The 27,410-nt window shown below is 52.3% G+C and overlaps 1 protein-coding gene across 17 annotated transcripts in view; it reads left to right on the plus strand.

Moving 5' to 3' along the window:
• The window catches only part of PACSIN3 (protein kinase C and casein kinase substrate in neurons 3), a 339,753-nt gene that overhangs the window by 133,764 nt on the left and 178,579 nt on the right, over positions 1 to 27,410 (plus strand). The window contains exon 1 of one of the 17 annotated variants that reach the window (XM_085646613.1): positions 19,848 to 20,416. The exons of the other annotated variants lie outside the window; for them this stretch is intronic. The gene's annotated coding sequence lies outside the window, so the exon portion shown is untranslated. Of the gene's footprint in view, positions 1 to 19,847; positions 20,417 to 27,410 lie in introns of those variants that run through there. 17 annotated transcript variants of the gene reach the window in all.

The following is a 27,410-nucleotide window of genomic DNA, read 5'->3' on the forward strand; positions in this document are numbered from 1 at the left end:
TGGCAGCTATGGAATTAAATCACTTATTTTGACTGCTCAGCAGGGAGGAAAGAGGCAGTCCAGATGGTGCTTATATTTGAAGGGGCTTGCTGGCCAGGATTGGTGGTGATGTTAGAAAAGGCTCTTGGGAAATGTAGTTTGTGTTAAATGTTTTCATTGGCTGCTGTAAAAAATGCACTAAAGCACGTGAAGCAGCTGGGCCTCCAGTCCTGAGCCTCCTAACGCACATTCATCATCTTGGGGCGGGTCAGACCGGATGGACGTGCACATACAGGGGGCCCGCCCCGGGTATACCTAGTCTGCACTGTTGTCTTTTTGCACAAGTGTTTCTCAAAGTTCTGGGGTGTAAATCTGGTAGAGGAAGTAAAAGGTGAACTCCTGCCCTAACCTGGGCAGACACCCAGCCCGTGCTCGCCGCAGGGCCGGGGCTGACACCGGTGCTCGCCGCAGGGCCGGGGCTGACACCGGTGCTCGCCGCAGGGCCGGGGCTGACACCGGTGCTCGCCGCAGGGCCGGGGCTGACACCGGTGCTCGCCGCAGGGCCGGGGCTGACACCACTATTTTCACTGGGTGGGTACCGTCCTCCCTGCCAAGTGGTTGGACCCCACACATACATATACTGAACTCGTCCTCGTTGTCTGCTTTTACTCCAAGCAGGAATGTGCAGGCTGTGAGGGGGGCTTTCCTATTGGAGAATCCATAACAAAGGCTGAAGTTAAGCGGCCACCAGGGATTCTTTTGTTAGAGTATCCTGGCTAGGGGCCATCTGGTGCTTCACACCTACCTGCACATACAATGGAGTGGAAACAAAGGCTCACACTCCCAGCTTATCACTTCACAGGTACTTGGGTACTCATGGTGGCCCGTCGCACAAGGAACCCCTCCCTCCCCTATGGACCGTGCATGCAACCTCTGCATCATGCGGGACTCCTCGCTCACAATGAATACCAAATCAACGCCGTATCCGCATCCTGCTTCCACACGCCCCCCCTGCTTCAAAAGACATTCAGACGGATCCCCATTGAATCCAAAAAGAGGGTGACCCACACACTCGCCAGCAGACTGGACTACGGCAACGTGCTCTACACCGGCATCACCTAGAAACCGCTCCGGAAACTACAGAACGCCCAAAACGCCGCAGCCAGACTGGTCCTCGACATCACCTACCGCAGTCACATAACACAACTCTGACAACAACGCCACTGGATCCAAATCAACAAGAGAATATCTTCAAGCTCCTCACACCTGCCTACAAAGCTCGCCACGACACAAGACCAGAATATCTGAACCACCACCTCGCTCTCCACATACCCGCCAGTCAACTTCGCTCCGCCCAACTTCAACTGGCATCTTTCGCACGGGTCCACAAGACCAGAACCGGAGGAAGATCCTCCTTCTACCTCACTGAGACCTAGATCACCCGCCCCTCCACATCAGGCAATCCCCGTCGTTGACCCAATTAAGGAAGGACCTCAACACCTGGCTCTTCAAATGAACCTCCACGCCCAGACGGATCAGCATCCCCCCCCCCCCTCCGCTCAGCACCTTGAGACCCTCACAGGTGTGATATAAACTCCTGATTGATTGATTGATTGATTGAAGTGCAGTTATGGTTATCAAACAAAATCTTTAAAAATCGAAAATTGCAAATTAGGGTTAATCCAATTAACCATAACTCAGTACTTACTCCATCACACACTGATCATGGCATCACTCTGACATTATCGAGGCTGCGTCTGAAGACCCAATGGGCTGTAGCACAGACCCTGTGTCCAGCACTCTTGACACCGAGGGCTGTGTCTAAAGACCCAATGGGTTGTAGCACAGACCCTGCGTCCAGCACTCTTGACATCGAGGGCTGTGTCTAAAGACCCAATGAGCTGTAGCACAGACCCTGTGTCCAGCACTCTTGACACCGAGGGCTGTGTCTAAAGACCCAATGGGCTGTAGCACAGACCCTGTGTCCAGCACTCTTGACACCGAGGGCTGTGTCTAAAGACCCAATGAGCTGTAGCACAGACCCTGTGTCCAGCACTCTTGACCTCAAGGGCTGTGTCTAAAGACCCAATGAGCTGTAGCACAGACCCTGTGTCCAGCACTCTTGACACCGAGGGCTGTGTCTAAAGACCCAATGGGCTGTAGCACAGACCCTGTGTCCAGCACTCTTGACATCGAGGGCTGTGTCTAAAGACCCAATGGGCTGTAGCACAGACCCTGTGTCCAGCACTCTTGACATCGAGGGCTGTGTCTAAAGACCCAATGGGCTGTAGCACAGACCCTGTGTCCAGCACTCTTGACATCGAGGGCTGTGTCTAAAGACCCAATGGGCTGTAGCACAGACCCTGTGTCCAGCACTCTTGACATCGAGGGCTGTGTCTAAAGACCCAATGGGCTGTAGCACAGACCCTGTGTCCAGCACTCTTGACACCGAGGGCTGTGTCTAAAGACCCAATGGGCTGTAGCACAGACCCTGTGTCCAGCACTCTTGACACCGAGGGCTGTGTCTAAAGACCCAATGGGCTGTAGCACAGACCCTGCGTCCAGCACTCTTGACACCGAGGGCTGTGTCTAAAGACCCAATGGGCTGTAGCACAGACCCTGTGTCCATCACTCTTGACATCATCGAGGCTGTGTCTGAAGACCCAATGGGCTGTAGCACAGACCCTGTGTCCAGCACTCTTGACACCGAGGGCTGTGTCTAAAGACCCAATGGGCTGTAGCACAGACCCTGTGTCCAGCACTCTTGACATCGAGGGCTGTGTCTAAAGACCCAATGGGCTGTAGCACAGACCCTGTGTCCAGCACTCTTGACATTATCGAGGGCTGTGTCTAAAGACCCAATGAGCTGTAGCACAGGCCCTGCGTCCAGCACTCTTGACATTATCGAGGGCTGTGTCTAAAGACCCAATGAGCTGTAGCACAGGCCCTGCGTCCAGCACTCTTGACATCATTGAGGCTGCGTCTGAAGACCCAATGGGCTGTAGCACAGGCCCTGCGTCCAGCACTCTTGACACCGAGGGCTGTGTCTGAAGACCCAATGGGCTGTAGCACAGACCCTGTGTCCAGCACTCTTGACACCGAGGGCTGTGTCTAAAGACCCAATGAGCTGTAGCACAGACCCTGTGTCCAGCACTCTTGACACCGAGGGCTGTGTCTAAAGACCCAATGAGCTGTAGCACAGACCCTGTGTCCAGCACTCTTGACCTCAAGGGCTGTGTCTAAAGACCCAATGAGCTGTAGCACAGACCCTGTGTCCAGCACTCTTGACACCGAGGGCTGTGTCTAAAGACCCAATGGGCTGTAGCACAGACCCTGTGTCCAGCACTCTTGACATCGAGGGCTGTGTCTAAAGACCCAATGGGCTGTAGCACAGACCCTGTGTCCAGCACTCTTGACATCGAGGGCTGTGTCTAAAGACCCAATGGGCTGTAGCACAGACCCTGTGTCCAGCACTCTTGACATCGAGGGCTGTGTCTAAAGACCCAATGGGCTGTAGCACAGACCCTGTGTCCAGCACTCTTGACATCGAGGGCTGTGTCTAAAGACCCAATGGGCTGTAGCACAGACCCTGTGTCCAGCACTCTTGACACCGAGGGCTGTGTCTAAAGACCCAATGGGCTGTAGCACAGACCCTGTGTCCAGCACTCTTGACACCGAGGGCTGTGTCTAAAGACCCAATGGGCTGTAGCACAGACCCTGCGTCCAGCACTCTTGACACCGAGGGCTGTGTCTAAAGACCCAATGGGCTGTAGCACAGACCCTGTGTCCATCACTCTTGACATCATCGAGGCTGTGTCTGAAGACCCAATGGGCTGTAGCACAGACCCTGTGTCCAGCACTCTTGACACCGAGGGCTGTGTCTAAAGACCCAATGGGCTGTAGCACAGACCCTGTGTCCAGCACTCTTGACATCGAGGGCTGTGTCTAAAGACCCAATGGGCTGTAGCACAGACCCTGTGTCCAGCACTCTTGACATTATCGAGGGCTGTGTCTAAAGACCCAATGAGCTGTAGCACAGGCCCTGCGTCCAGCACTCTTGACATTATCGAGGGCTGTGTCTAAAGACCCAATGAGCTGTAGCACAGGCCCTGCGTCCAGCACTCTTGACATCATTGAGGCTGCGTCTGAAGACCCAATGGGCTGTAGCACAGGCCCTGCGTCCAGCACTCTTGACACCGAGGGCTGTGTCTGAAGACCCAATGGGCTGTAGCACAGACCCTGTGTCCAGCACTCTTGACACCGAGGGCTGTGTCTAAAGACCCAATGAGCTGTAGCACAGACCCTGTGTCCAGCACTCTTGACACCGAGGGCTGTGTCTAAAGACCCAATGGGCTGTAGCACAGACCCTGTGTCCAGCACTCTTGACATCGAGGGCTGTGTCTAAAGACCCAATGGGCTGTAGCACAGACCCTGTGTCCATCACTCTTGACATCGAGGGCTGTGTCTAAAGACCCAATGGGCTGTAGCACAGACCCTGTGTCCAGCACTCTTGACACCGAGGGCTGTGTCTAAAGACCCAATGGGCTGTAGCACAGACCCTGTGTCCAGCACTCTTGACATTATCGAGGCTGCGTCTGAAGACCCAATGGGCTGTAGCACAGACCCAGTGTCCAGCACTCTTGACACCGAGGGCTGTGTCTGAAGACCCAATGAGCTGTAGCACAGACCCTGTGTCCATCACTCTTGACATCATCGAGGCTGTGTCTGAAGACCCAATGGGCTGTAGCACAGACCCTGTGTCCAGCACTCTTGACATCGAGGGCTGTGTCTGAAGACCCAATGGGCTGTAGCACAGACCCAGTGTCCAGCACTCTTGTTGGCCATGTACCCCCACTGTGCATGGCTGTTGATTGTGCACAGAATCGGTCAGCCAGAGACCCTGTCCTCTGGACGTGCTTACAACCACCCTCTCCGTAGGCAGCCAACCCTTCAGCTGTGCACACTACGGGTCAACCATGAGGCCAGTCCTGCATGGATGGCCAGCCCCTTCTGTATATAGACTCTAACCAAACCCAGCAAGGGTTGGCTTCATGGCGTGACCTATGACTTGGCTATGCCCCTAACACTCCACGGGTGGCCAATCACCACCGCTGACAACCTTTACCTGTGTGAAGCAGTGGTTTGTCATGCTTTGGAAAACACTTGTGTATTTTTTTTTCTTCATCCGGGCAGTTCCATCCCAACGTGGAGTGCTGTGGTGGGGAGAGAAGCACACGAGGGACAGAAGTGGAAAACTCATGCATTCTCTTTGACTGCTTTCAAGAAAATTTAAAAGTGAACACTGGTAGAGGGAGCGAGTCAGAAAGGCTGGTAAAGAGGCTGTGCTCGAAAGGAGTCACAAAGACTAGATGCATGGGCTAAAACAAATAAAACCATCAAGTAGAAAACATAAAAATAAGAGTGACGGAGCAAAAAGCTAATACAATGCAATGGGTGGAGCTGTTGTCCAGACCAGCTATTAACATGTCCCAGGGCTTTAAGTGGAATGAAAAAACAGGGGGGTCTCATTGGGGCATGGCAGATGTAATTAAGGGCGTGGCTTAAAACAGTTAAGCAAAAAATCTGCTCTCAGTATAGTGTGCCACCCCACTGGTATATTTTAATAACGTACCGTGCCACCGGGTCCTGCGTCTCTGTTCCTGCTCTCCTCGAGGAACAGTAAGCACAACTAGGCCACACTGACCAATTACAGTGCAGCGTTGTGATTGGTAGCCACCCAGGCTCTCCTGACCAATCACAGCGCTGCAATGCAGTGATGTGATTGGTTTTGAGCATCTTGGTTCGAACCTCAACCAGGGAATGGGGGCCTGAGCATGTTCTCCACGCAGTCTGTCATGCAGCCTGCATGGAGAACAGGGAAGTGCGCATGACTGGTTGGGACGGCCTGAGAGGGCCGATCAAACAGTCATTGCGCACTTAGGAGTGGACAAACCACTCCTCCCCTACCCTCCTCCGAGAGCAGAGCAGCCCCACCCACCCACCCAACCAGCCGCAAAGCAGCACAAACATAAAATGATAATAACTGAAAGTGATTATAAGTTTGTTTTTGCTTCTCGCACTGCTTGAAAACAGTGGGACGACACTCCTCCACCATAGCGGAGGAACCGCCACTGCATTACACCTACAACAAGCCAGGACTATTGCCTTTGTCAATGCTTGTAAATTGCATAAGATAAATAAGCAGCAACTATGACTTTGTTGTGTATCATTTTGAAAATGTGTCCGTTCTTGTGAGCGAGGTTGTGGCGTAAGGCGAGAGCTGCCGACTTTTGAACTGAGAGAGCGGGTTCGATCCGGACGTCGCCTCAACATCCTGTGACTCAAAACATGAACATGTCCTTGTGTCATGTAACTGGTGCTCCTGTAACGCGCTCCAAGGTTGCGATGTATGAAACTGAAAAAGGAGTTCCTTTGGAGCTGCAGAGGTTTATTTCTCTTTTTTTTCACCGTGAGGGTAAAAATGGAGAGCCGGATATGGGTCCCATCTCGGCACCCACTTTTAAGAACTGCCGGTGCTGAGCATCGGCAGGACCCGGCCCACTTAAAGCCTTGATATGTCCCTAAAGAGTCTTTAACTACCAGACAGATGCACGCTTTGCCAGGCTGCTGCCTCAAATGCAACAGAAGTAAAAGGGCCAGTCCTCATGGGAGGTTACAAAGGAAGGCAAGCCGGTACTAAGGAGGGACTAACAAGCCGATTACGAATCAGAAGCTGCATTTACAAAGGACAATGACACAAGCCAATGGAAACTATGGATGGAGAGTGGGCGGAACTTCAAGCCATATTCTAATACAACATGTCTGGCAGAGCAGCGCATGCGCTGCCCAGGCTCGACCTAAAAACGATTGGGCCGGTAAGCTACTCGCCACTGTATACTGTGGGTTGGCCACAGGGCCTGGTCTATGTATGGACCCCCCAAGACCCGCCCAACCGGCTGCTGTGGGCCGCCAGCCTGTGTTGTACATAGGCTTTGACCTTTTATGAGGGGTGCAAAGTATAAGCGGTGGGGTGCACCATACATGGGGTGAGCAGGCCGCAGGGTAGGGATCCTGCTGGGTAGTGTACACATCCTGAGGGGTGCAGAGTAGAAGATGTGGGGTGCACCATAAGTGGGGTGAGCGGGCTGCAGGGATGGGATCCTGAGAGGGTTGCAGAGTACAAGAGGTGGGGTGCACCATACGTGGGGTGAGCGGGCCGCAGGGTAGGGCTCCTGCGGGATAGTGTACACATCCTGAGGGGTGCAGTGCAGGCCCGGTTCCAGCGGGTGGGCCGGGCCCACCCAAACAGGAGCCTTGGCCCTTGCAGTGAGGGCTTGAAGGCAGGTGCGCAACGCTATGGGGCTCAAAGTGCTTCAAAGCCCCCCCCCCCCTCGTGTGTGTGCGTTCAGGCTGAGACAGCTTTCTGGGCGCGCACACACAGACAGTTTTTGAGATTATCGCAGCCGCAACGGAATACTTCACAGGTCTTTAAAAGACCATTTACATGTTAAAAAGGCTTTGTTTACTTTTTCACCCCTTCTTCGCCACCAGGGGCATAGCGAAAGGCGACAAATCCTTTCTTTGACAGGGGTAACCTTTGCCTACTGTCCTGCTGCGTGGAAATTTCTTTTTCTATGCAGCAGAGAAAAGAAGTTTCTTTATTCTTATTCCCCTTTCGTGACCCCTGCAGCTGCTTATCACATCAGGCTGTGACACAAAGTTTGACTAATGGAGTAGGTAAGAGAACGTGTTACTAGTTGTTTAGGTCTCGGCTAGCGAAGGCTGCGCTTGCGCAGTCTCGCTCGCGAGATTTAACGTTTTTCAGAAGAGGGGCTTGAACCCGCCCCTCTTCTCCCCTCTTCTCCCCTCTTCTTCCCTCTTCTCCATTGGCTGGCCTCTTAAATGCTGGTCAGCCATGGGAGAAGAGCTTTGTCTCTCCAAACAAGCCCCGTCTTTTTCGGATTCGGGGGTGTGTTTTTTACTTTCTTTCTCTCCTCTGGAATGTAAACATTCCAGCCAATGGCAAGAGGAGAGAAAGAAAAACGCTCCCCCGAATCTGAAAATGCTGCTGCGTTTCTCCGAGGCATTTCTGCTTGACCTGGGAGAAAGGCGGCGGTGTTCATGCCTCTCGCCAGGTAAGGCAACAGACACCGAGTTGGGGCATTGCAGTCTGAAGAGCTTTAGAAAGGCAAGACCGAATCCCAGGTGCCACATCCTGGCCAGGCTGATGATTTTGGGCACTAATTTGTGGACGTGTTTTTGCTAAGCACAGATGTCGGCGAGCATTATTCACTTTTAATCGCCCTCCGCCCGCCATCTCTCGCGCCCTCTCTCCATTTTGTCCTACTCCCTGCTGCCTTTGCTGCTGATGTGACTTTCCGTAGACATCAATCCCCCGCCCTCTTCCCCCTCACACCCCACAGAATATTGCTAGAGCGCATTTCAGCGGCATGGGGGTTGGGCAAGAACCCTTCTTATGCACGCGGCGTCCGTGTCCGAAATACGTGGTGCGTACTGACGGTTAACCTGGTCGCACATCGCGTGCTGAAATCTTGGAAGGCCTCCTAATGGAATTCGGGGCCATGCGGCGACCACAGAATGTTGCGGCCTCCCCCCCCCCCCCCCCACCCCCCCCATTAGGTCTAACTTTGGAGCGCCTACAACATCGGTACTTGCGCGGTAGCGGAGATTTTGAGGTCTGTACGCGTGCGTTTTCTCAGAGGGTACATTTCCGGCCATATTTGCAGTAAGCAAAGCTTCTTCTCAAACAGTAAACGCGAGGCGTGGCTGTGTCTTGGCGGAGGCCATCCTTAAGTCAGGCCAGAACCAGAATTACACAGAGCTGTGACTTTCTGCCTGACAGTAAAATGGCCGTAACTCAACGTGTTTGTCGATCGTTATTTTATTTATTTATTTATTTATTTATTTGTTTATTTTGAAATTTATAAAGCGCAGTGTATGCCCGTGGGCGTCTTGGCGCTTGAGCCACGGCTGTCGCCTTCATTGCTTTTCACTCTCTGCGCGCCTTTCTTGCCTCTCTCCGGCTTACTTGTTTGTTTTCCTCACAGCACTGACCTTTCAGTTTAACGGAGGATTAAATCACATTATTGTTGTTGTTTTGTCCCAATGAAACAGTCATTTTGTGCTGTCTGTAGCGTGTCCTCTCCATTTGTTATCACTGCACAAAAACAGACATCAGCCCTTCCTGAGTTGTACCATTTTTCAACTGCAATGTCTTTGTTTTCCCGGGGCTTGCAACTAGTGCACCAATCCTGGAGGTACTGCAAGGTGTGGATTGGAAAACAAAATGTGTACTGCGGCTCTGCGTCGAACTGCTAACGTTTTGTAAGGATATCAGCAATGGACATTGAAATGGGACCATTCAAGGCCCCTTTCAGGCAAAAGCACTCACTGATTTCTGAATAGTGAGTGTAAAAGCGTTAAGGTAACCATGTTGTTCCTGCTTGCATTTCATATGGTTCACGGGCGGCAGAGAAGTAACAGGAATCTGTCTTTTCCGTCTTACTTAGAGAAGAAAAATACAGTGTCCGCTTCTGATCTGCCGCTTCAGCTGCCCCCCCCCCCCCCCTCTTTCATTCCTCCCTTTCTTTCTGTCTAGCAGTTCTTCTCTTACTGAAGTTCACCTCCAGTCTTGTGGGCAGGCCTATGAAGCAGCACAGCCAAGAACAACAGTGACTCTGTCACTTAGGTCACAGGACCCTTGAGAAGGGCCAGCTCTAGGGCAGTGCAACCAGTGAGACCGGGCGCTGACTTTGGGTGGAGACATTGTTTGCAAGTAAATTAAGGTTTTAAAAGCGCTTGCTGCCTCCTTCCTGGCCTCCAGCAATTTTCAGCAACAATAAAAATGTCATGATGACTCTGGTGTTTAATGTTCTTCCTAGAGAGAGATCGGAGTTTTGTCTAGTGGAAGTTTTGACTCCTGGAAAGGTAGCACATAGGGTTAATGTGCCTGCAGCAAAGAACATGTACCATGCAGATCACATAATGTAAATAGGTCAGTGGGCTACTGCATGTGTGTGTGTAGGTGGCTCTATTTGTGTGTGGGTTGCTCTATGTGAGTGGCTCTGTGGGTGGCTCTGTGTGTGTGGGTGGCTTTGTGTGTGTGGTTGCAAATGCAATAGGTCTCACATTTGAGAGTGATTAAGCTATTGACATTGTAAATAACAATGCCGTTTCTTTAAATGTTTTAAAAACAAAAACATGAACAAAAATGTCATGAGCAATGCCAATAGCTCTAACTTTAACAATGCTGAGACTGTTGCATTGTAAATGCTTGTTTTCTTCTTAAAATCTGCACAGGCCCAGCAGGACACATACTTCGTGTGTGCTTCATTTAAACAGTTTTTATCCTTATCATGGCTGATGCAGGACAGCAATAAGACAATAAAAGATGCCCAGATAATGCTGGTGATTTATGATCCTGCTGGAGAGCAATCATTTGTCTGTTAGTAGTTTTTAAATGCAGATGAACTGTATTTTATGTGGAAGCTCAGTGGGTTACTGCCTTTGTCACAGAGATCCTTGTGTTACTTGCAGTTCAGAAGTTACAATCCTAACATAGGACAGTGACCAATGAACTCTCACCACAGAGCTGCAGACAAACATGAATGGTATAGTTAGAACTTTGCTTTCTTTTTTTGTGATATAGTTAGAACTTCCTCAGTCTTTCATCATTCTAATGTTGCTAAAATTAGTATCTTTGGGCAGATATACATTTTTATCAGTAAAGCTGACCCCCAACCAATGGGGTACTCTTTAAATCCGGAGTTTGTGCTTCTCAAGACCAAACCCTCTTAAAATATCCGGCCCACCAGTATGGATGACATGTGATTCATACACCTTGTAATCCTCATTGGTTTATGTGACATTCCCTGTAGGCTGATTTATATACTTGTGTGATTAATTGTCTCTGTATAATGTGTGCGAGGTGTAAAGTACTGACACACACTACACTGATATGAGTAGCGCTACACAATAAATGAAATGCAGATGAGAGAGGGGCTACGTAAAGATGAGGGGCACTGTTGGAGGGTGGCAGTGAGGGAATCTGAGGAGGAGGTCATGAGGGGGAGGGGCTACAGAGAAATGAGGGGTACTTGTGGAGGGTGGCAGTGAGGGAATCCGAGGAGGTCATGAGGGGGAGGGGCTATGAAGAGATGAGGGGCACTTGTGGCGTGAGGCAGTGAGGGAATCCAAGGAGGTCAATAGGGGGGGCCATGGAGGGATGAGGGGCACTGTTGGAAGGTGATAGTAAAGGTATTTACGGAGAAAGAGGTTATTGGTGCGAAGCCAAAAAAGACTTTCGCATCAGCGCTGAAGCCGCCCTGTCATGGCCTTTCTGTTTTTGTTTATTTAATTAGCAGTCTGGTCATTAGGGCTACTGTGCAGCATACTTTAAAGTGCGTGCTAATTATATTTACTGCTATATTCAATGTTTTAAGTTTGAAGGTGATTTTATAAATGTTTTTACCAAGAAAATTGAAAGTGGAGCCCGATGGTGCCTGATATGGGGCTGGGGTCCAAGGTCAGCTGTGAGATAAGGTGCACTGGAGAGGAGTAGTGGATAATCAAGCCTGTAAGGGAGTGCGTTGCAGAGTACGGGGTCAGGTGGAGGTAGTGATGAAGAGGGATTCTCCCTAAAGGCTCCCACAGAGGGAGCCTGTAAGGGAGTGCGTTGCAGAGTCTGGGGTCAGGTGGAGGTAGTAATGAAGAGGGATTCTCCCTGAAGGCTCGCACAGAGGGAACCTGTAAGGGAGTGCGTTGCAGAGTACGGGTCAGGTGGAGGTGGTAATGAAGAGGGATTCTCCCTGAAGGCTCGCACAGAGGGAGCCTGTAAGGGAGCGCGTTGCAGAGTCCGGGGTCAGGTGGAGGTAGTCATGAAGAGGGATTCTCATTGAAGGCTCGCACAGAGGGAGCCTGTAAGGGAGCGCGTTGCAGAGTACGGGTCAGGTGGAGGTGGTAATGAAGAGGGATTCTCCCTGAAGGCTCGCACAGAGGGAGCCTGTAAGGGAGTGCGCTGCAAAGTCGGGAGTCAGGTGGAGGTAGTAATGAAGAGGGATTCTCCCTGAAGGCTCGCACAGAGGGAGCCTGTAAGGGAGTGCGCTGCAGAGTCCGGGGTCAGGTGGAGGTAGTAATGAAGAGGGTTTCTCCCTGAAGGCTCGCACAGAGGGAGCCTGTAAGGGAGTGCGCTGCAGAGTCTGGGGTCAGGTGGAGGTAGTAATGAAGAAGGATTCTCCCCGAAGGCTCGCACAGAGGGAGCCTGTAAGGGAGTGCGTTGCAGAGTCCGGGGTCAGGTGGAGGTAGTAATGGAGAGGGATTCTCCCTGAAGGCTCGCACAGAGGGAGCCTGTAAGGGAGTGCACTGCAGAGTCCCGGGTCAGGTGGAGGTAGTAATGAAGGAGGATTCTCCCTGAAGGCTCGCACAGAGGGAGCCTGTAAGGGAGTGCGTTGCAGAGTCCGAGGTCAGGTTGGGGTAGTAATGAAGAGGGATTCTCCCTGAAGGCTTGCACAGAGGGAGCCTGTAAGGGAGCGCGTTGCAGAGTCCGGGGTCAGGTGGAGGTAGTAATGAAGAGGGATTCTCCCTGAAGGCTCGCACAGAGGGAGCCTGTAAGGGAGCGCGTGGCAGAGTCTGGGGTCAGGTGGAGGTAGTAATGAAGAGGGATTCTCCCTGAAGGCTCGCACAGAGGGAGCCTGTAAGGGAGTGAGCTGCAGAGTCCGGGGTCGGGTGGAGGTAGTAATGAAGAGGTATTCTCCCTGAAGGCTTGCACAGGGGGAGCCTTTAAGGGAGTGCGTTGCAGAGTCCAGGGTCAGGTGGAGGTAGTAATGAAGAGGGATTCTCCCTGAAGGGTCGCACAGAGGGAGCCTGTAAGGGAGTGCGTTGCAGAGTACGGGTCAGGTGGAGATAGTAATGAAGAGGGATTCTCCCTGAAGGCTCGCACAGAGGGAACCTGTAAGGGAGTGCGTTGCAGAGTACGGGTCAGGTGGAGGTGGTAATGAAGAGGGATTCTCCCTGAAGGCTCGCACAGAGGGAGCCTGTAAGGGAGCGCGTTGCAGAGTCCGGGGTCAGGTGGAGTGTTAGAAATGGGGATTTCTGGTTGGCTAAGGCTTGCGCCAAAGTCAGGCAGAAACCACCACTCTAGTCAGGGCAAGGAAGTTACACGCCAAAGATAACCCCTGCTCACCCCCTTGGTAGCTTGGCACGAGCAGTCAGGCTTATCTCTGAGGCGATGTGTAAAGCGTTTGCGCGCGCACCCAGCAACAACACCCAAGGCCCACCACAAAGGAAACTCCACACAAGGTATTCTATAAAAATAACCTTTGTATTATACACAACACATTAGATAAAAACACACACTTTACAATGTGCCAACAGGCACGGGCAGAATTTACAAGGGATTATGTACAAGACAGGGCCACCTGGACCACTGTCAGGAATTAGCACTTTTTAGATATTTAGCACATAAAATATATAAAATCACTGTAGCACAAAAATAATCTGTATAGCACACAACCAGTACTTACTGGTATCGGGGAAGTACCACCTACGTAACCCTAACTACTTTAGGAGACTGTCACGCAGGGAACTAGAACCTCACTAGCACCACCTGTACTAGGAGAAAGCAACAACCACCTACGTATCACAATACCTGTAGGGGTAATAGAACGTTACACATGATGCATCACATTCAGAGGTGCAAGGAAGGAACACACATGATGCATAAAACATTCAGAGGTGTAAAGCAATGGCACATGATGCATCAACACACATTCAGAGGTGCAAGTAGGAACAAGTGCGCAACACTCCACATGAGCCACCACCTGTGGCAGTCCCTGGGCCAACTGGCCTGGAAGGGGCTAGGGCGCCCTGCGTTTAGTCAAGCTGCGCCAGTCAGAAGGTCAATTATCCCCACCTAACCGTTGCAGCTGCCCACTAAGTGCTGGGCAGCTGTAGAACTGAGCGTGGGCACCACTGTGCCTGGGGAAACAAATATGGCCTTTGTGGGAGCCTCGGGGCTCTACACAAACCTTCTCCCACTGGAGCGCACTCGCGCTCGGTTTTGATCAATGAGGGGCACGTTGGAGCCTCCCAGGCTCGAGAACCAACGAAGAGTACTGACCCCAATTATGTTGGAGCGGCCCGCTGCCTTCCGGGGCCGCTCTGGTCACACAAAAGGGAATGGCCCCCGTATACAGTGGAGCCTCGTAGGCTCTGGGACCCAATCACTGGCCCCTCAGAACGTTGGAGCCTCACGGGGCTCGTAAGCACTGCCCGGGTGCTTTGCGCAGGCACGACAGAGATGCCCCCACTGGTGGAGCCTCACGGGGCTCGATCACTGCCCCCGCACCCCCAGCACATGCGCGGAGTCCCCCAGCCCTGCTAAACACTCACCGGGCTGCTCGGGGTCTCCCGCGTCGTCTCCGCTCTCCACGCCGGGGCTTCTAGTCACGCGGAGGGGCATGCACCGACAATGTGCCTCGCGCCCCCTCCGCACCAGCTCCTCTCGCACTCCTTTCCTCCGTCCAGCGCGGGGTAGGCTCCCGCCTGAATCTTCGCTGCACAGGAGCGCGGGGTAGGCTCCCGTCCGCTTCCTGACTTCAAAACGAGGCTTCCGTCCCGCGGCACGCCCCCAGGCTTGCCTGACTTCCGGTCACGAACCGGGCTGCAGCGGTGATCTCGGTGATTAGAGGGGTGGGCTCCCTCCGTGAATGCAATCCTCGGCGGGGTAGGCACCCGCCGCAATCATAAGCAAATAAGCGGAGCAAATAAGCGGGGTGGTCACCCGCAAGCTGAATCAAAGCGCTTCACAGCGCTACAAGGTGAGCCAGCGCTCGCAGCGCTACCAAGGATCCTAAAAGCGCTCCCAGGCTCTGAGAGACAGCCAGTCCAGGAAAACAGCGCGCCCAGCGCTATAAAGTCCAGAAAGCGCTCCCAGGCGCTACAAGCAGTGTTCAGCAACAAAAAAAAAGGTCCTTCAGAGAGCAGGGGGCAAAGGCTGGGCCCAGAGCCAGCTCACAGGGCCCTCCAGCAGGGAGGCAGTCCCCAGTGGCGGTCTCTCCTGGCGCCCAGCAGCAGCAGGCCCCCCCTCAAGTGGATCCTGGAAGAGAACAGTTTCTGTGGGGACACAGCCCCATTTTTATACAGGCAAACCCTTTGTTCTGGGTTCAGGGTGAGGGGGAAAACCAGTCGCAGCTGGTTGGGTAGCACCCTTGATGTGCTCAGCCCCTCACTCTATTCACTGGCAGGGCTAGGGTCGTCAGTCGCACCACAGGGGGCGGGGCCAGCATTGTGTGTGGAAAACCCTGTCCTATTCAGGACCCAGGTGTACTCCTCCCACCCATCTAGCTGCTGATCTCCCCATTCACCACTGGGTGACTCATCCTGACTCTGGGGAATCCCTAGACCGTCACATGACATGACCAGCCAATCACGCGACAGACACACTGCACACAGAAGTGCCCACTTCTAGAAGTGGCACTTCCACACTAGGTACATGCACGCCGCACACATCATCGCGCAGCATTCACTCCCACGAGTCCGCACATACCAAACTCGGGCCTGCACACCCCACGCATCAGGAACTACTAGGGACACATACACTCCCCATGCATTCCTATGGGAGGGCAGGCCTATCTCACCACATGCACTCAGAGCACGCACGCACTTTACCCTGGGACACAGGGAAAGTGCGCAGAGACCAAACCATTACCACACCAAGTCACCAATAAAAAGCCAAAAAGTCCAGGGGTGAACCTGCCAGAAGGGCCAAGTCCAACATGGAGGTAGTCATGAAGAGGGATTCTCATTGAAGGCTTGCACAGAGGGAGCCTGTAAGGGAGCGCGTTGCAGAGTACGGGGTCAGGTGGAGGTAGTAATGAAGAGGGATTCTCCCTGAAGGCTCGCACAGAGGGAGCCTGTAAGGGAGTGCGTTGCAGAGTACGGGTCAGGTGGAGGTGGTAATGAAGAGGGATTCTCCCTGAAGGCTCGCACAGAGGGAGCCTGTAAGGGAGTGCGCTGTAAAGTCGGGGGTCAGGTGGAGGTAGTAATGAAGAGGGATTCTCCCTGAAGTCTCGCACAGAGGGAGCCTGTAAGGGAGTGCGCTGCAGAGTCCGGGGTCAGGTGGAGGTAGTAATGAAGAGGGTTTCTCCCTGAAGGCTCGCACAGAGGGAGCCTGTAAGGGAGTGCGCTGCAGAGTCTGGGGTCAGGTGGAGGTAGTAATGAAGAAGGATTCTCCCCGAAGGCTCGCACAGAGGGAGCCTGTAAGGGAGTGCGTTGCAGAGTCCGGGGTCAGGTGGAGGTAGTAATGGAGAGGGATTCTCCCTGAAGGCTCGCACAGAGGGAGCCTGTAAGGGAGTGCACTGCAGAGTCCCGGGGCAGGTGGAGGTAGTAATGAAGGAGGATTCTCCCTGAAGGCTCGCACAGAGGGAGCCTGTAAGGGAGTGCGTTGCAGAGTCCGAGGTCAGGTTGGGGTAGTAATGAAGAGGGATTCTCCCTGAAAGCTTGCACAGAGGGAGCCTGTAAGGGAGCGCGTTGCAGAGTCCGGGGTCAGGTGGAGGTAGTAATGAAGAGGGATTCTCCCTGAAGGCTCGCACAGAGGGAACCTGTAAGGGAGTGCGTTGCAGAGTACGGGTCAGGTGGAGGTGGTAATGAAGAGGGATTCTCCCTGAAGGCTCGCACAGAGGGAGCCTGTAAGGGAGCGCGTTGCAGAGTCCGGGGTCAGGTGGAGGTAGTCATGAAGAGGGATTCTCATTGAAGGCTCGCACAGAGGGAGCCTGTAAGGGAGCGCGTTGCAGAGTACGGGGTCAGGTGGAGGTAGTAATGAAGAGGGATTCTCCCTGAAGGCTCGCACAGAGGGAGCCTGTAAGGGAGTGCGTTGCAGAGTACGGGTCAGGTGGAGGTGGTAATGAAGAGGGAGTCTCCCTGAAGTCTCGCACAGAGGGAGCCCAAGTAGTGTCACTTGCCTGATACTCCCACCTCAGAAACCTCCTCTTCCCATCAAAGGAACATTACATAGTATAAACAGTTTTTGAGAGTGATAATATGTAGAAGGAGATTTGGAAAAGTGTGTTTTACAGGGCCTTGTAAGACTAAGAAGAGATAAAGGAGGGCCCTGAAGCAGGCCTGGCCAGACATATATGCGACAAATCGAGCCCGCAGTGGCCCACCCAAATGCACCCGTGGCCCGCCCAAATAAAAATTCCTGGAGGGCCTGGTGCAGTGTATGGGGGGTGGGTTGCACCATTCGTGGGGTGAGCGGGTCGCAGGGTAGGGCTCCTGTGGGGTAGTGTACACATCCTGAGGGGTGCAGAGTACGAGGTGGGGTGCACCATACGTGGGGTGAGCGGGCCGCAGGGTAGGGCCCCTGCGGGGTAGTGTACACCTCCCGAGGGGTGCAGAGTACGAGAGGTGGCGTGAGCGGGTCGCAGGGTAGGGCTCCTGTGGGGTAGTGTACACATCCTGAGGGTTGCAGAGTACGAGGTGGGGTGCACCATACGTGGGGTGAGCGGGCTGCAGGGATGGGATCCTGGGAGGGTTGCAGAGTGCAAGAGGTGGGGTGCGCCATACGTGGGGTGAGCGGACCCCAGGGTAGGGCTCCTGCGGGGTAGTGTACACCTCCTGGGAGGGGTGCAGAGTACAAGAGGTGGGGTGCGCCATACGTGGGGTGAGCGGACCCCAGGCCCAGGGCAGGGCTCCTGCGGGGCAGTGCACACATCCTGAGGGTTGCCGGGTACGAGGGTTGCACTGCGCTTTATTTGTGGGCTGAAGAGCATGACCTCCTAGAGGGGTGGGGGCAGTATTCCTGGCCTGAGGGGTGAGGGATTGTGTGTGGGCTGGGGTCATGACCCGGAGGGGTGGGAGGGAGGTAGTCCTGGTCTGATGGTGAAGGGTTGTGTGGACGGCAGAGCCTGGCCCACGGGGAGGGAAGAGGGGAGAGCCCAGTATTCCCAGCCCGAGGGGTGCAGCTTATAACTACTGTACACGTCACCGGAGGTTGCACTCGGTGCATACCTTGTTGAAACCGGAACACGTGACGTTACCCACAGGCAGCACCGTGGTCTCCGCAGCAGGTGCATTAACCCGTAAGAATATTGTGGGTCTGGAAGAATGGGCCTCGCCCTGTCATATCCCCTCTTACATCTGCCTCGCCCTGTTTCTTCACCTGCTGCCATCGCTCTTGAAGCCTATGCCCCCCCCCCCCCCACCCCCCACCCTCACAGCTCTGTTCCCTGAAGGGGCCTCTGATTCACAGCCTTCCCCTCGGTGACAGTTAAATACGACGTGAATGGGTTTAGTGACGTGTCTGCACATAACTGAAGGTCAAGGGTCAGGCTTTGGGTGACTTTTGCTGTCCTTTTCACCCTTAGTGCCAGTCATCTGTGAGTGAAGGGCGGTGGGTGGGAGGAGGGCAGGGATTGCTCTGTGCCTCTTCTCTCCCTGCCTGATGCCCTGCTGCCCCTCCCCCAGGCTGGAGGGTTCTCCTGCTCCCACTGCCTAATGCTCATGCTCCTTTCCGGATGCCCTGGGGTGTCTGGCTCTCCCCGCCGGATTCCCCGGGGTGTCTGGGTCTCCCTGCCGAATGCCCCTGGGTGCCCGGCTCTCCCTGCCGCATTCCCCTGGGTGCCCTGCTCTCCTTGGCTGATGCCATGAGAGCCCCTGGTCTCGCTCACTGGTGCGCTGCGGTCCCCAGCTGTCCCTGCCTGGTGCCCCGGGGTGCCCGGCTCTCCCTGCCTGGTGCCCCGGGGTGCCCGGCTCTCCCTGCCTGGTGCCCCGGGGTGCATGGCTCTCCTTGCCGGATGCCCCGGGGTGCCCGGCTCTCCCTGCCTGGTGCCCCGGGGTGCCTGGCTCTCCTTGCCGGATGCCCCGGGGTGCCTGGCTCTCCCTGCCGGATGCCCCGGGGTGCCTGGCTCTCCCTGCCGGATGCCCCGGGGTGCCTGGCTCTCCCTGCCGGATGCCCCGGGGTGCCTGGCTCTCCCTGCCGGATGCCACGGGGTGCCTGGCTCTCCCTGCCGGATGCCCCGGGTTGCCTGGCTCTCCCTGCCGGATATATTGAAAAGTAACAACCTAGGCAATTCTCATGAATGGTGGCATATATGAACCCTGTGTCTGGTAGTCAGAACAACTCAAACAATGAAACAAATATGGAAAATGTTGTTATTTTTAATTCTAATTATTTAGTACATTCATAAAATAAAAGTTTTATTATGCATAAACATGTGGTAAAATCATTACAAACATTAAAAATAGATTATTATCTATATAGGGGTGAAAAGTAAACAATGCTGTGGCACAACTGTATACTTTGCGACGCGCGTTTCAGCGTAAGTGACGCCTGCGTCAGGAAAAAAGCCACAATTCCTGTACTCCAATTGATGATTGCTGGAGTTCCAGAGAGTTATGTATTAATCCACCTAATGATAATTGGTCAATCAGGGAGTTGATAATATTTTTTCTTTTATACGTTGCTTGGCGAAAAATGCATGGAGAAGATTTAGATCTCAGTTTGATAATGAACTTTTCTAGACACCAAATTTTAATTAGATGGTGAGTGTGTCTCCCATGAGTAGCAGAAAAGTAATAGGTATGATATAACCTCATTTCGTGGATACTTTCTGTGCTGACAGGACTTCCGAGTATTTGGAAGAGCAGAACGTCCCTGGATGGCTACCCCGGGGTGCCTGGCTCTCCCTGCCTGGTGCCCCTGGGTGCTCGGCTCTCACTGCCAGGTGCCCCGGGGTGCCCGGCTCTCCCTGCCTGGTGTCCTGGGCTGCCCGGCTCTCCCTGCCAGGTGCCCCGGGGTGCCCGGCTCTCCCTGCCAGGTGCCCCGGGGTGCCCGGCTCTCCCTGCCAGGTGCCCCGGGGTGCCCGGCTCTCCCTGGCTGATGCCATGAGGGCCCCTGGTCTCTCTCGCTGGGGTCCTCCGCTCTCCTTGACGGGAGCCCAGCTCTCTCTTCCTGATGCACCGGAGTCTGACCTCTCACCTCTCTTAAGGGGGGCGGCCTCTTCGGAGGCACCCTGATATTAATTGCTCTGTTAGTCTTCCCTGGTGCTCAGTAGCGCCTCTCCCCTCCCTGCCACTCTTCACGTTCTTGGCGCTGGTTGTGCCCACCTGCGGGTCAGTAGTGATGTGCTGGCGATGAAGGGGGGGTTTCTGGCTGGAGTGGGGTCGGCTGTCGTCGCTGCGCTGGAGCATTTCTGTTCCTTCTCGTCTCGTCTCCATCAGACTCCATGCCGCCCCGTGGAACATGAGTGGTACTAGCGGGGTGCACACTGTGTGTAATTGTTACGTTGCAGTTCCACCCACCAGTGCCTTGTAAATCATTTACCCCTTCACAGAATGAGGGAGACCCTGCGGGCACTGGGCTGCAGGAGTGAACCCGCAGGTCCCCTCCACGGACGCTCACGTTTACTCCCTGAACCAGGTAGGTGAGCGAGGGGTGAGCGCTGGGCCAGGGTGAGTGGAGAGGGTCTGAAAGGGGTAGGGGAAGGCAGGGGGGAATCTGTCTTGAATCCTCCTGAATCCCCCCTCCCCCCTATTGCAGGGACGGGGGCAGAGCTATGCTGCTGTTGAAACTAAAACCTCGGGTGATTTTATCGTCTGGTGCAGACCCCGGGCCAGGCCAGGGTCTAGTGCTTTTCGGGCCGGGCCGGGCCGGCCCGGCTCTGGTGCTGCTCCTGGGGGTTTTGTCCGTAAACACCGGCCCACCTGTGACCTTCTAGTCTGCCCGACTTGTAACCTGGCCTCTAGGTGCTACATTGTATATCGTGTTGTGCTTATGCCTGTTTCGCTGACACTGCCAGGGTAGGAGAAGGGGCGAGGTATCTGGTAGTGGTAGGGCCGGGAACTGTCCCCCGGGTACGCTGCACTATGTGCCCACCCTAGAGTGCTGCAGATCGGAGCATATAAATTCTCCCTACTTCCACGGACAGAGTAATTCCACAGTCATACGCACACACACTCATCATACGCTAGGGCCCATCACACTAACATTCATTCTATTACTCTATCCACACTGTATATACGAGAGAACTCCTAAATCAATCTGCATCTAAGCCGGGGTCAATGCGACCTAATTGATCAGTCTTGAGTCATGATTTAAAACATTAGGAACACATTTGAAAACTCAATAAATGACAAAGAAATAACCACCCGACACTGTGATTCAAACAAAAGGTTATTTTATCTAAATTAGTTCAAATGAAAGTCAATTAATAGCGAAATCATCATTCTCATAATTACCTATTCTAGCTAAATGTCGTATTTGGGTCAGGACAGGTCTCTCAGTAAAGTCTCCCGAGTCGCCGTCCTCTCAATCAGCGTCGATCCTCACGAGCATAGGTTCAGGAAGAAGTGGCCTTAGACCCTCTCTAGTCTAACAGAATTTATACTAAAACTTACACATTGAAAGTTACAAACAAACTCTAAACGTCCGTTGAGCCGTTGAGCAGAGCGAGCAGGAAAGGATGTTGATTCGCAACATTTAGAAAACCTCCGCTCTCGAAAAACTCAAAAATAAAAACACGGAAGAAGGAAGCACAAACTAAAAAATGATACATCCATGAATGCTCTTCCTCGGAATCATAGTGAAGCCACCGCAAGTTTATCAGAGTTCATTGTGGCTTTATTCTTCTCCAAGGGCAATTGGCAGCGAGCCTGGAGCTGCTGTCCTCACGGAAACTTTTAATACAGTCAGAGGCCGAGGTCAGGTGGTTTCCAACCATATTCAGCGAGGCCTCTCGTCGTATTTCAATCACTCAAGTGCAGGCTGCAAATATCGGCCATCTTGGATTAGGCCAAAACGGACCATCTTAATTAAAAGAAACACAAAACCACGTTAATACATCGTAATGATAATACAGTGTTAATACCCACTAATACCCTTATGTGTATGTAATTACCTAGCCATTTGCAACACAAAGAAGCATTAAAGCACGTTATTTCAAAGCGCAAACACATTACAAATAGTACTTTAGCCACACATATTTAATTAATTTGCTCACCAACTTAGTTCACGTATTAATAAAGCAACATAAATGCAATCCCGCGTGTAATTCTTTCATTAGTAAAGTTGATTAGTCAGAAACTTCAACAAAATTAATATTTAATAATTATCAGTAATTTTAATTATGACATATAAAACATAAACTGGAGTTCAAATTTAAATACATTTTCAATAGAAAACCCTGCTCCAGCAAGAGTACCCCACCCTCCCCATTACCCATAGGGTACAGCTCTCTTCTGATGAGGTTCTGCTGGCCGGTGATTTAACACTAAATTTGGGGTAGGGGCCAGGTTTGTGGTTGTGGTTGTAGATGTTTCTGCTCTCTGCTGTCCCACCCTTATCAGGAGCCAGTTGTATCTTCTGAGGTTGAGACTTGGTTGGGAGAGGTGTTCAGATTTGAGTTAACCCTCAAACTCTACTCCTAAACCCAGTCCTACTGACGCAACTCTACTCAAATCCCAAATCTGAACCCATCTTCCAACAAAGTCTCAACCATAGAAGCTGGGGTACAATGCCGCACCCTACCCCCCACTCTGCACCAACCCTAACTGTGTCAGTAATACAGACCCAAACCCTCCCACTAACCCCAACCACTACCCTATCTCCCCCCGCCCCCCCGCTCTGACCCAGTCAGCGAAACAGGCCTGAGCGCAGATTGGCGTTTGAGAGTAAACCGGAGGGTTCGAGTGTCAGATTTGGCTGGGGGAGGGGGTTCAAGTTTGAGGGTTGAGGTGGAGTTGGAGTTTGAGAATTGACCTCGAGGTGGTTGCAATTTGAGGGTTGACTGGAGGGAGGGGCGGTTAAGATATTAGAGTTTCCCTGGATAGATAAGTTTGGGGGTGTTTGAGTTTGAGGATTGACGGGGGGGGGGGGGGAGTTTGAGAGTTGACCTTTGGTGAAGGCGGGGTTAGCGCTGAAGGACTGGCCTTGGGGATGGAGTTTGTGGAAGGGTTTGGGATGGTGGTCTCAATGCTTTGAACCTTTTGACCTTTGGAGTACCAGTTAAAAATGTGGTTGGCGAGTGGTTTGTGGTTACTGACGGAGTTAGGTTGGTGTAGAGGCCAGGGTTTGATGTAATTTTTGGAGGTCTGTGGCCTCACCAGCACCTCATCTCTCTGCCGCCCTCTCATCTCAGTGACGTTTGGGATTGGGCCTTGTGACTGGTTGGTGGGTGCTTTGAGGTTACTGACGGAGTTAGGTTGGTGTAGAAGCCAGGGTTTGATGTTATGGTTGGGGTCTGTGGCCTCACCAGCACCTCTTCACTCTTCTTCTCCTCATCACCTGGGTGAAAGTCCTATTTTGGTGGCAGGTGTAAGTTGATGGGTTTAGTTAAGGGCAGAGTTCGGGGTAGGAGTTGTTTGGGGTTGGTGTTATGTCTTCGCCCCTGTGACGTCTGGTATTGGGCCTAGTGACTTGGTCGTAGGTGGGCTGGGCTTAGGAATGAGGTAGTGAGTACAATACGGTTAATTTGAGCTTGGGTTGATGTTTGGTAATGGACTATGGTGGAGTAGTCACAGCTGCCCGGGGGTACCTATTACTCTGCTGCCCCTGGGTGCCACCTGTGGGTAGGGGTATACTGGTTAGGCCAGTTGGTATGGTTTATCTGTGCTCCTGTAGGATACCTCCCTCTGCTGCCCCTCGACTCCCCCCCCCACCCCCCTCCTCCCCCCATGTGCCACCTGTGAGTATTGGGTACTGGTAAGGCTCACAGTTGGTATGATATATCCATGCTCCTGTAAGATCTCTCTCTGTGGCCCCCCATGTGCCACTTGTGGTTAGGGTAGAGGTCACCAGTAAGGCTTGCGGTGGATATGGTTTGTCCGTAAACCCCCCTCCCCCGGTCCCTCTCTTCTGCCATCGCCGTCACCTGTAGGTAGAGTAGAGGTTGGTAGGGGGTGTAGCTCGAATGTGAGTTTAACTTAAAAAATAAGACGAGGCGTTTGGCAAAACAGTAACAGTTTAATTAAACGCAGCATCCGGGAGAGCAGGCGACAGAGTTGGGGGTTTGAAGACTGTCTCAAAGTTCATTGGTTTTAACCGTCATTTTAATAATTAAATGAGGCATAAAGTGAATTGTACATTCCTTTGGAGACAGAAATCTGGGTCTAGTCACGGGGCCATAAATCTGGTCATTTGATAAGCACCGGTGGATCTCAACCTTGTGTAGACACAATGTTGGGCCAGTGGGTACGTGTCCAGATGTCCGAAATGGGTATTACGTGATCACTGCGTATAGTGTGCATGCTGCGTTCCAATTGGCTGAGTGTTCCTAACTTAGTGTGGTATCTGACATTAGGGTGTTTTGGGAGCGCGCTTTCCTCTGGCCAAATGTGTTTTATTGGGGTCCGTCTCCTAAGACCACTGTTGTGTCGCTGCCTCTTTCTTGGATCAATCCTGGTTTTCCTGTTCATGCGTTTGATGCGTCACCCCACCTGTGACCTGTCCAACAGTAGCTTCAGGCCTAGGTTGCCGGGTCTACCTGAATGCGTACTTCGGACTCTGGGTTGAGTGAGAGGTCGTATCGGGTGAATTTATCAATGATGATGCAAGTTTGTTCCCACATATATCCTGATGTGCATTGATATTGTATTTTCTATTCACATTCCTCCCTCTAGTTGAATTTTCAACTCCATCATTTACCCCATACTTCATGTCACTTTGTTCAAGGTTTGCTGTGTTTCTGTTGTGTCTATTACTGATTCCCTAGTTACTTGCATTCTACCTAATTTGACGTCTGAGTTTTTATAGCAAAAAACCACAGAAAAATAGCACAAGAAGAGCAATTGGAAGCAACGACGGGCATAGTCTAGTCACCCTTTGGGGAAACCAGGAAAATAAGTCTATAAACCAGTCCTTCTCAGGGGCACCTCTCTCCTCCATGTCAGCTTGTAGACGATGCAGTTGGTGGATGGCAAGAGTTAGTGTTCCGTTGTCTAGGTCATTTCCAAGGATAAAAGTACAGCAGGAATCACCGTTTTTGGCACAATTCCCACCCTGCATCATGGCCATCAAGTCCAACACATACTGTTGTTGCATCACCATAAGGTAGATGGCTTTTAGTTCTTCCTTGGTACCGTTTAGGCTGAGTTCAGTATCGTTGATCATCTTAAGCATTTCCCACCTGGTTATCTGCAACCAGCCGGCACAAGCCTGATGCAATAAAGATGTTTTCTTCTGTAGTGGATGCTGGAACAACTCAGACAGATCTTCTCCAGGGATGACCAGGGTTGGGGTGTGTATGGTTATGAGGGTGCATAGGCCCTGCTAATCAGGATGAGCTTGGCTGTAGCTGAACTCCCCAGATTGTCAAAAAATACCCAGCAACATGGAGGTACCCATTGCATATCTGGTATGTACAGTAATGCTTCACAATTCTCAGTAGTGCCAAACGGTATCTCTCCTTTGCTTCTGAAACATAAGGAATACAGTGTAAATGTATGTAAAATTAGGGGTTGCCCCTTACCTTCTAGCCCCGTGTACCTAACGATCTAGGTGTCCCAGATTTCCTGACATGGGGTATCTATGTTGGCATTAAGCCCTTCCCTTCTAGGCTCATTTCTGCTTCTATCTTCGAGGTAAATGGCCCTGCACTGGAATCCATGTCTGGGGTTAATTTGTTATTCAATCATTCTCCCCCAGGTACGCTTAGGGTCACCTTGGGACCATAGACCGAGGAAGGAGCAGACATGTTTGTTCACTGGTGCGGTGGCCTTGCTACGTCCAAGAACCTCTTCTCTGGATAATCTCGGGGCCAAACCGTGTCCTTGCCAATAGTGCCTCACCTGCACATCCTGTCTAGCTCCGTTTGAATGTCACTAGGCTCGGAAAAAAGATGTAGTGCTGTGGGGTTGGTTTCATACCAGGTGATGTTTACCACTACTCTTTGGCGTTTTACTCTACTGGGTTGTATCTTGGCCCTAATCCTACATAGGTACAGAAGGTTGAGACATTGCTTTTTCTGGGGCTATTTCTTGGGATAAGTAAAGACTGTCTGTGCCCGCGGCATGGGGTATCGGTGAGCAGACATAGCATGACCTAGCTGACATCTGGGCGCCCAAGGCGGGCATGTGTTAGTACCATCTGTTGTGCAAGAGTGCTCTGTGTAGTGCGTGTGAAATAGTAGTCAGTGCATGTGTACGTGAGGTGGGAGAGGTCCCTATGCAAGCGCTGCAGAAATGTCAAGGTAGGCTCCATGTGGCATGGCAGATTTCTTGCTGCAGATGGATGCAGCTAAGCAGACGGTGTACAAAGGTGCAATAATACATAGCTTTTGGAACATTGCAGGTCTTGGGAAGGTGTCTGGAGGGGGGGGTCGTATGCAGCGTTCTGGCATCCGGGTGTCTTTGCTTGGCACAGTGTAAAGAGTCTGTTGTAAAAAAAACATAAATAATTCTCTGCGGTCTTTGGCTTGAACACTTGGGCCTCTTCCAGATTTTGGAGGTCTCTACTGAAGAGGTGGCAGGCTGCAGTAAAGATGGTGCATTTATGGCTTTATTGCAGGCCTGTTGGTTGTAGGTTAGCTTTTTAGAGAAACATACATCATTATCCAGTCTTCTGGAAATTCCTGTGCCTGTCCTTCAAGGGACATATTCTGTACATTGGTTTTGCACAACTTTTTATTGGGGTATGGGAAGGTGGCCACAGATGGGGCAGCTATTTAGGATCTGGGGAGTGTTTAGTCATGGGTCACCTGTGTTTTATTTGGTGGGTCGTTTGGTCCTCGCCCCGACAGAGGTGTGTGGTTGAGCAGTGTTATCTTCACGAGTGTGCAGATCTCTTGTTGAGAGAGAGAGAGAGAGATCTGCCTCCCTTCCAGCGCGATCACTGCTGCGTGAGCACCACTCGCGTGCTTCGTGATCACTTTCGCTTTGATCGCGATCACTTTCATGGCCGCGCGGCCGTTACTTTTACGGCCGCGCGGCCAATGCTTGTTGTCATAGGTGCTTGTCCCATCCCCCAACCTTGGCACTCTTTTTGGGTTCTTCCGCTATAGTCTCTCTCTCTCTCTTCATTGCCACCCTCCTCCGTGTTGCCTATGCCCACCCACGCATCCCCTGTTGCTTCTTCCCCTCAGCGTTTCCCCCAACCTTGCTTCCCTGGATTCCTCTTCCCCCCCTGAGTTGCTTCAACTCTCTGCTCCGTTTACTTACACCCCACCCCTGTGTTTTCTTTCCCCCAGCCGCTTATCCTGTAAGGAGGCTGCCAAAGTTCAATCTGTTGGTCTCCATTTAGGGTCCATATAAAATAAAGAGTAACTTATTGGGGAAGCACAGTTTTATCCCACACAGAAAAGCTCCATACTCCCTCTGCCGCCAGGCTCCTTCCTATTGGATGTTGCCGGGTGATGAGAATAGTTGGCCATTCTCACACCATTAAAGGCACCTGGGTATTCAGTTTAAATCTAATGTGTACG

The sequence above is a fragment of the Triturus cristatus genome, chromosome 3_1 (assembly GCF_964204655.1).
Source record: "Triturus cristatus chromosome 3_1, aTriCri1.1, whole genome shotgun sequence".
NCBI lineage: Eukaryota > Metazoa > Chordata > Amphibia > Caudata > Salamandridae > Triturus > Triturus cristatus.